Below are 9,615 nucleotides of genomic sequence, written 5' to 3' on the forward strand. Positions count from 1 at the left end.
GTCTCAGCTTAAGGCCATTTCCTCCTGTCCTTTCACTGCAGACACGGTAGAAGAGCTGGGCCCCCACCTCACTACATCCTCCTTTCAGATGTAAACAACAGCTATTATTAGACATAGTTCTGATTCACAGAAACTTACCAATCACAATTGATGCACTTTCACCCCGGTGAAATTTTGACGCAGAGAAATCGCTATCAAAGAGAAAATAGAATGAAGTTAGGAGAGCCGAGTTCTCAGCGGAGCGAGGTTTCCAGCGCAGCCGTGGGTCAACACGTCCCAGAGGAACCCCCCAAACAAGCAGCACCTGTGGAGTAAACGCTGTCCCAACCCACACCCGGCAATCGCGCCTCCCTCCCGAGCACGGGAAAGCTGCCGGGAAGCGGCACAGGGATTATCAGTCTCCGGCCGCTTTCCAAAGCCTCCCGCCCGACTTACCGCACAGTCCGGCCCTTCGCCCCCGCCCGGCCAGGCGACACCCCCAGGGACGAGCGCTACGGCCGGCGGGGGCACCGGGCGCTGCCCGGGGGACTCGGTCGGGACCCGCCAGCGCCTCCGCAGGGCCCCAGCGTCGCTCGGCCGCCCGCCGTTCCCATAGCAACCGTCCGCGCCGCGCCGCCGCCGGGCCCGAGGCCGAGCCCGAGCGGGGCCGCCCCCCCCGCGCCGCCGCCGCCGCGCCCGCGGGGCCGCCCGGGCACCCCGGGGCGCACGCGCCAGCACCTACGGGCGCGTGCGCGGCGCGGCCGCTGCCCGGCCGGGATGGCGAGCCCAGATCCCAGGGATGGCGTGCCCAGATCCAGGGATGGCGTGCCCAGATCGCGGGGATGGCGTACCCAGATCCCAGGGATGGCGTGCCCAGATCCAGGGATTGCGAGCCCAGATCCCGGGGATGGCGTGCCCAGATGCCAGGGGCAGTGCCCATGCGGGCTCCTGCCGCGGCGCTGTCCCGCAGCACTCTGCATTCCTGGTGGAGAGCTGTCCCCCGTGGCCAGTGCTGGCCCGCGTTCATGGACAGCGTGGTGGCACAAGCCAGGGCACGGCTGGCAGAAGTTACTGGGGTGACCTACTGTTGTTGCCAATTTGGGGACGCTAAACACAGACACGAGGCCCGGTTTAGACAGGAGGTGTTTTTTGTTCTGTGCAGGGTGCAAGGTGGAAGTGTTACACAAATCAACTCAGATTCTCAAAAATTTACAGAATCGCAGAATCGGTTGACTTGGAAAAGACTTCTGAAATCATCGAGTCCAACTTATGACTGAACATCACCATGCCAACTAGACCATGGCACTAAGTGTCATGTCCTGTCTTTCCTTAAACTCCTCCAAGGGTCAGTGACTCCACCACCGCCATGGGCAGTCCATTTCAATTGCACTAAATATACATTTTAGCAAACAAATCACAGTTCATTGGAAAATTCTCCTGTTGGTATTTAACCTTTATTGGTTTAACGATTTTCTTGCTTCTTATACTAATTACTCCTCATGCTCAATCTTTCTCTTCTTTTGAGTTGGTGGGATTCTTGAGTTGGTGGCCAGTGGTGTTTGAGTCTCCACGGTGGCTGGAATCAAGAGGCTGTGAACTGGCAGTGATTCCTTGCATTATAAAGGGCAGGGGACCTGTGGCCAGACAGGTGACAAGAGACACAGCAAGTGACAATAGACAGACAGGTGACACAGCAGGAGCTGAACGCTCACAGGATAACCCCAGACTGTTGGATAAAAGCCCCAGTGATCCTCTGTTCAGGGTCACTCCTTTAAAGCTATGATGCCTGTTTCACTGATGAGGCAAGACTCTGTTTCCCAACCCCCTTCTCATTCTCTTCTCATTCTCTGTAACTCTCTGGGTGAATTGCTGGCCATTTCTGACTCTTTGGGTGTCAGCATCATTTTAATACCTTCTCTCTGAGCTCAGACATGGTGTAGCAGCAGCCACAAACTCCTCTCCTGTGCCTGGGTCTCTCTGATCAGGCAGTGAAGGTTGGTTTGCTCACATTAGTGGTTCCCTGGCAGGGCAGAAGTGCTGTCACATCTCCCGCTTGCCTCCTGTTCTCTGGAAGGCCAAAAGATGGACATTTTCACATTGGCTGTAGCAGAGCTTCACACACATAGGTCCCACAGGCCAGATGGCTTTGTTGGAGTGGCACAAAGGGGTCACTTGCAGTGACTTCCCCAGGCTGCCTCCTGGCAAGGTCTCACCAAAAATGCATCCACCTCCAGGTTTGGGTCCCGTTGGGCAGATGAACCAGATGCTCCCTGAACAGCCCCCTCGCATGTCTCCTGCTATTGCAATGAGGAATGTGATCACAGCTTGTATCAGAAAATCTCCAGACATGTAATAACGACAAAGACAGGCCTTTTGTGGCAAGTGGGTTGCTTGTGACTGACTTTGTTCGCTATCTCTGAATGAATTTTGAAATTTATCTATAAACTGCTGTAGGAGGGTAGTTGTTACCTCTGTGAACAATAGAAAAACACAACAAATACAGCTCTGTGTGACCAAGCTTCTTCCTTTGTTCCTTTATTATATACTTCAGATATATCTGAAAGCACTCCCTGAATAAATTCATCCTCTCTATATATTTATATGTAATTATCTATAAATCTCTTACTAGCTTGAAGTTCCTATTACTAATTGCTTGCTAACATAACTTTTACTTTTTCATGTTTGCTACATAAGAACCTTGTGGATATTTTAAATTTAATTTGTCTTTCTGATTTTTATGATAAGCTTTGTTATGCCACTCTCTTCTAGAAAAATACCCTCTTCCAGTTCCTTTTTTGATTCTGACAGGCATTATGATAGCAGTAAAAAGATCTCCATGTGTAACGCTACCTGGTTTACATAACACATGCCATTATCTCTGCTAGCTTCTACTTTATCTCTAATTATTAGGCATCTAGTCCTCTTTCTTTGGCAGCCAAGTTCAATACCTCAGAAGTAATGAAAACCTTGTTATTATGGTACCCGCTTTTCTCTGTATATTCTTCTTTAAAAGCCAAAAGAATGTGTGTGTGCATGTATGTATGCTATTTTCAGATCATTCACAGCTCATTTTCTGTTACTTTCTTCTGAACCTTTCTTTTATTGAAATAATACAAGGGAAGTTTCACAGAAAATTGTGTAGATCTGTTTCCTGGTAAAGCCAGTTTGAATTTCTTTTTACCGTTATCATTCTTTAAACAATTTTTAAATCCACCCAGTTAAACCCACTAAGCCTCCTTTCTTGGCTTCTTCTTTAATCCTTTTCATATGCACATTATTTCTCCTCTCTATTTTCTAGGTCATCAAATTGAAGAGTTAAATTTTATTCATTTTCTGAGTTTTGGCAATTATAGCAAATATTTCTTTTGTGATCTCTCTGCTATGTATCAATTGTTATAACTTTCTCACTTAAATCCTTTCCATCCTGTGCTTTTTATTGAAGGAACTCTCTCAGCACCTCTTTTAAATGCAGGTACATAATCAAATCTTGTTTGCAGTAACAGTGTTTTAGGATGGAAATATCATCAAAACCTATAAATTGACTTGGTCTAAGTAAGCTAGTATTTGCTGAAGTGATTGCTAAGGTAAAAGCAGTGTGTTCTGAACATTTCTGCCTCACTAATGAAAAATATCCAATGAAAAAGTATTCAATTATATAATATTCATTCAAATTGTTTTAATTTTTTTTTTTTATTTGAAAATCATGGAAGGGATTTTGTGCTGGTATCCAGTCTCAGGTTTTGGTCTGGCTAACTTAAATCTGTCTAGAGATGAAACTTACCTGAATGTCCAAGCATACCAAGCCTATATTTCAGTGCAATTCAGAATTAGTTAACAGTGTTAAGCACTTTGCTTGCCAAGTGTTCATTGACCACATTTGCTGCTTCTAGCTGCTGACCTGTAAAAGCAGCCTCAAGTGCAATTTGAGCAACACAAGAGACAATGTAACCCCCATTTTTCTGTATTTCTTTCCTCTTTTTCAAAATAAAACGACAGTCCCGCCCCCAATCTGGACAAAAATCTTCCTGTTATATTCAATCTTGTATAAACCATCTGGTATGTGCTGTTAAATAAGCTCAATGTTTTGTATCACTTGTAGATCATTACAAAGGCAGGTGGAGCTGTTCATTTTATAGCAGTTAGAAGCAACTCCTATATCAAGTGGTCTAATAAGTCTTAATAAAACAAGTTTATGAAGATCTCCATTATATGCAGCAGGGAAATCTGTCACAGGAAAGAGTGCTGGGTGTATGATGGGATGATTAGTTGGTGGGTAAAGGGAGAGCAGTGTACGCTGTTTATCTTAAGTAAGGCTTTTGATTGTCTCCCATTACACCCTGACAGACAAACTGATGAAGCATAGGCTATTAAGATGGATATGGAGCTGAACTTAAATTTGGCAGAACTGCAGAGCTCAAAGGGTTGAGATTGGCCACACAAAATGCAGCTGGGGACCAGTCATCCTTAGGGTGCACCCTCAGCAAGTTTACAGATGATGTAAAACTGGCTGGAGTGACGGGTACATCAGATGGTTGTGCTGCTGTTCAGAGGGACCCAAACAGGCTGGAGAACTGGGCCGAGGGGGATCTCAAGAAGCACAACAAAGGGAAATGTGAGGTTCTGCACCTCGAGAGGAATAACCTCATGCACCAGTACATGCTGGGGACCAGCTGGCTGGAAAGGAGCTTGGCAGAAAAGGACCTGGGGATGCCAGCTGACATAAGCTGAACCAGCAATGTGCCACTTGCTGCAGAGGTGGCCAACAGCCTCTTGGGCTGCATTAGGAAAAGCACTGCCAGGAGATAGACAAAAGTGATCCTTTCTTTCTGTGCAGCACCAGTGAGGCCACAGCTGCAGCACTGGGTACAGTCATGGTGTCCCCAGTACAAGAGAGACATACTGGAGTCTAGAGAAGGGCCACTAAGGTGACTAAGGGAATGAAGCATTTTTACCATGAGGAAAGGCTGAGAGAGCTGGAACTGTTCAGCCTGGAGAAGAGGAGGCTCTGGTGGGAACTTATCTGTGTGTATCTGAAGGAATGGTGCAAAGAAGATGGAGACAGACTTCTTGGTGGTGCACGGTGAAAGAACAAGAGAAAGAAGGCACAAATTGAAATACATGGAACTCCATTTAATCATAAAACCAAACTTCTGTGATGAGAATGGTTATCTCTAAATATCTCAAGCACAAAAAGAGGTTGTTCATAGAGGTTGTATGGTCTCCATCTTTGGTGATACTAAAAATTTGATTGAAAAAGCCCCTGAAGAACCTTCTTTACTTAACTGCTTTAAGCGAGGGGGTTGGACTAGGTGATCTCCAGAGATTTTTTTCAAACCTTAAATATTCTGTGATAGATGTAAATTTTTAAAAATTTCTTAAAATCTTATTCAGATTTGGCTGAAATTTTAGATTTTGGAAATTGCCATGATCAATGTCTAGCTTGCATTGCTTAGTGTGGTTTAACCACTGCATCCTGCAAACTCTGCCCCTTTCCCTCTCTCTGACCAGCAATTGATTCCCTCCATGCTCAGTGCTCAACCCTCCAGCCAAAAGCTGAGATTTCCCAGAGAAGTTAACACCAGCTTCCTAAGTGAAATACACTTCAGTTGTACCCATGAGCAGCTGTCTGGCCAGAGAGATGCGTCCCAGCTAGCTCGCCAGCACAGCTAGCAGCACAGGGGGCACTTAACCCGATAGCCGCGCTTTGGGTCAGCGCCTCAGGCAATCGCCCTGCGTTATAGCAGGGGACGTGGCCACGTTCACGACGAGGCTGAAAAGTGGCTGCGGACAACAGGAAAAGAGGAGGGCGCTCTCAGGTTGGGGCAAATCTAGCTTTATTGAGGGTCCTAGGCAGGCCAGCAACCAAAGAGAGCGAGGGGAGGGATTACACGAACTTATAAAGGGTGTGGGCGGTAGGGGTGGAACCAGTACAGGAGCAAATGGGAATCTAGAGGGGAGTGGGGTACACAAGACTGACATACAGAAAACACCAATGAAAACAACTTAAAGGAGGGGCCCCAGCCCCTGAACCAATCACTCCGAGCCCTCAGCTGAAGTTTCTGGAGAGAAAGGTGGTAGCAGGCAGTGACTGGCAGGGCACGGGGCAAAGGATACATCCAGTCGCTAGGGAAACCAGGGCAGAGTATAAAGAGATACAAGGGTCGACATGGCAACTGGGGTCACAGGCGGTAACTGGGAGGGGAGGGAGAGCCAGGGCAGAATCATTTTAACATAGAGGGGGAATGGAACAAACCAACACAATACAACACCCATGTTTGTGCCGACGCACAGCATGCAAAGACTTCTTGTACCAGCTAACTAAGCATTGTGAGCAATCTACCAGCTGCACACCCACTATGCAATTGTCCCTACATCTATGATTGCTTTCATTGATTTCCTGATATTTCTGCTGCCTCTGCCAGTGACTGGAAATCCCTGGCATGTTAGTGAAATGCTTGATTTTCCTCTACTCTACCTTTTGAAACACCTAGACAAACAGAACTCCCCATGACTTTGGTGCTCCTTGTCAATTTAAGACCCAAATTTCTTTGGGCCAGGTGGGACTAGACATTAGAGAAACAGCCTTTCTTGAAGAATAAATAAATTTGGAAGGAAAATGTGAAAGTCATTGAAGGTTGCAATCCAACATAGAGCCTAAAGAGCAAGTTAAGAACCACTGAAAGTGAAAAAGAAAGGGCTTTTTTTTTCCCTCAGAAGACACAACCTTCTTTTAGGTTCTTCTTCTTCTCAGAAGACACAAAATGCTTCTTTTATGAGCATTTTGTTGTGCACAACTTCCAATGGCTGTACATTAATTATGGGGCATACTTACCTCACACACTGCACTTAAAATTCACAGAAGCCCAAGAACTGACTAAATTGGAAGGCATTTTTGAGCACAGAGATGTGAATAAAGTCAAAACTGCTGAGACACAGAACCCATTAAGGAGCTAAATGAGTAAGAGGATTCACTGAATAGAGCTGGTGCATTAACATGGTGATCTTACTTGCTTTCTCAAGGTACCTACAGCAGCATTCCTTGCCTTTCTTCCAAACAGATTCTCCTGTCAAATTGTATCTGCTGGGAGGGCATGTTAAGATTGCTAAAATATTAGTTTTCATCAAAAGTTTAAAAAGTCATAGGATCATAGAATGGTTTGGGTTGGAAGGGACCTTAAACATCATCTAGTTCCAACTCCCTGCAATGGGCAGAGTCACTTTCCACTAGACCAGGTTGCTCCAAGCCCCATCCAACCTGGCCTTGAACACTCCCAGGGATGGGGCATCCACAACTTCTCTGAGCAACCTGTGTCTCACCACCCTCACAGCAAAGAATTTCTTCCTGATAACTAATCTAAACCTATCCTCTTCCAGTGTCAAGTCATTCCCCCTTATCCTGTCACTATATACCCTTGTAAAAAGACCCTCTCCAGATTTCTTGTTGCCCTCTTTAGGTACTGGAAAGTGCTATAAGGTCTCCCCAGAGCCTTCTCTTCTACTGGCTGAACAACCCCAACTCTCTCAGCCTGTTTCCATGTATACAGAGGCTGCCTGCAGACCACAGGTGCTGCAGGTCCATAACATGTCAGACTCATTGTTTGGAACTTGCTTTACACGTGTGGTTATGCACATACCCAGCAGGTTCCATGCCTACATATGGTCTCTAAGCTTGATGTGTTTTCCATCCATCTGTATATTCTACATGTAGGATAGCTATTCTAAGGAATCCACTTGTCTCTAATATCTGGAAATGTTATGGAAAAATACAAAGCACTGCCACTGCCTCTGTGTTGAATTCAGGAAACAGGATGAAACTCCATTGAAATTGAGGGACCCTATGAGACTCTTCATGTGTTTTGCAGGAGACTGCTAAATTAAAGGTTTGTGGGTTGGTGTTATTTTTGTCCAGTTACAGTGGTTTTGTTTCCACAAACACCTTGCCAAGCAGATCTGCCTTGTCTTTGCTGCCAGGGTTGGCTTTGTAGCTCTATTACTGACAACAGTATAGATGGGAAGGAAAGCATGGGCTTTCTCACAAACAACATTGATATAAAATACTCTCCAGAGAGATCATCACTGAGAAGCCCTGCTTTCATTTTATGTATTCAAAACCGAATTGGACATGAACCTTATTTACTGTTCCACCACAATCAGCAAAGCTCATTGTATCAAGTTCATCTCTGATTTCCAGTACATTACCCAGCATGAAAAGACTGTACAGCAGGAAATAGTTAATTTTGTGTATCTTACTGGAGTGTGAGCACCTCAAATAATGACAAAATGCCCAGACTGGGCCAGCTTTCCAGAATGCTGGCACCACCTATTTCTCCACTGTCTTTGCTTTAAGCATCTCTTAACTCAGAGTGAAAGTGCTGTGAGGATAACACAAACTTTACATCCAACCCTGAAATTTTCCCTCATCCAGTGTTTACAGTATGTCTCAAAACTACACTTTGTTCTTCTAGTTTAGCAAATACTTACAGCAAATAGTTAGCTAACATTCATTGTCTCTATGTCCCTGTCCCTACTTGCCCACAGTACCCAATATTTTAAGCTCCTCTCTGGATAGAAAAGAATTCTTTCATCTGTCCTAAATGAGCAAGAGAGCTCTGCTGTTGGATACAGTCTGGGGTTCTGGCACTGAGAAATCTGCAATATGAAGAAACAACACATATAAAAATAGGTTATTGTACAAGATAGAAAAGCATTTTTAAATCTGACCCAATATTTACTCAGATTTAGGATGGGACATTGTACCTCACAGTATACAGTGCAGCTCCACAACATGCTGCAAAGAATTACCAGAAAGCAATCTCCAAAATGTGGCACAAAGTACTCTGAGTTAACTTCCCACAGCACCAGATTTCTCTTGCTGCTGATGATGATCTGAGGACATAGTGCGTCTTTAAAAAACAGCCAGATGTGAACACATCCTGTCAAAACAGCCATGTCAGTGGCATATGCCAGCAGAACTTCTGCCACTAGAACTTTCTAGTTCAAACAAGGCCAGCAGCAGCAGCAGCAGTGGTGTGCACAGCCTTGGGATGCCTCCACAGCACAAGTGTGGGGTTAGACACAGCTGAGATAGGTACGAGCTTCAGTTTGGCAGCTCTAAGTGAGAATTTCCTCCAAAATTTTTGACAAAAGGTCGTGTACTTCAGTGACAATCCCTTTGCAAATAAATACCAGCAGGGACAAAAGAAATATCACTGATAATTATCAAAAGATTTTCATAGATTTTGCTGACACCGAACTCCCCAGCTGGGGAAAAAAAAAAAAAAAGTAGAGAAGGGCTAAGAAGATCATGCATCTAGGTCCAGCATTTCCTGAAATAAGAATGGTATGGCTGCTGAAAATGTAAACATGAGGAAATTTGAAATTTCAGAACCACAGAGAAAAGGAATTCATGGAGAATGCCATCTCAAGTCTGGAGATCATCTTCTGCAGAAAGTTATGACTTGCAGGAGTAGTACGAAGGTGATAAAAAATTAAATATAAGGCTGGATAAATGGTAAAATTGGCTGCTAAGGCAATAATAACTTTAAAACCATTGTTTTATCTACCAGAATCAAATGCTTAGAAACAACCAAAAGGACCACTACATCATGAGTACAATTCTTATAATCCAAATTTTTG

General features: G+C 44.9%; 1 protein-coding gene across 2 annotated transcripts in view; it reads right to left on the bottom strand.

Annotated features, from left to right (window-relative positions):
- ARMC2 (armadillo repeat containing 2) overlaps window positions 1-551 on the bottom strand; it is a 70,336-nt gene extending 69,785 nt beyond the window's left edge. For both annotated transcript variants that reach the window (XM_066547126.1, XM_066547125.1), the window contains exons 1-2: window positions 436-551; window positions 139-191 (exon numbers count right to left, since the gene is read on the bottom strand). The gene's annotated coding sequence lies outside the window, so the exon portion shown is untranslated. The remainder of the gene's footprint in view (window positions 1-138; window positions 192-435) is intronic.
- Window positions 552-9,615: the final 9,064 nt, after the last annotated feature.

This window comes from Molothrus aeneus, chromosome 3 (assembly GCF_037042795.1).
Source record: "Molothrus aeneus isolate 106 chromosome 3, BPBGC_Maene_1.0, whole genome shotgun sequence".
NCBI lineage: Eukaryota > Metazoa > Chordata > Aves > Passeriformes > Icteridae > Molothrus > Molothrus aeneus.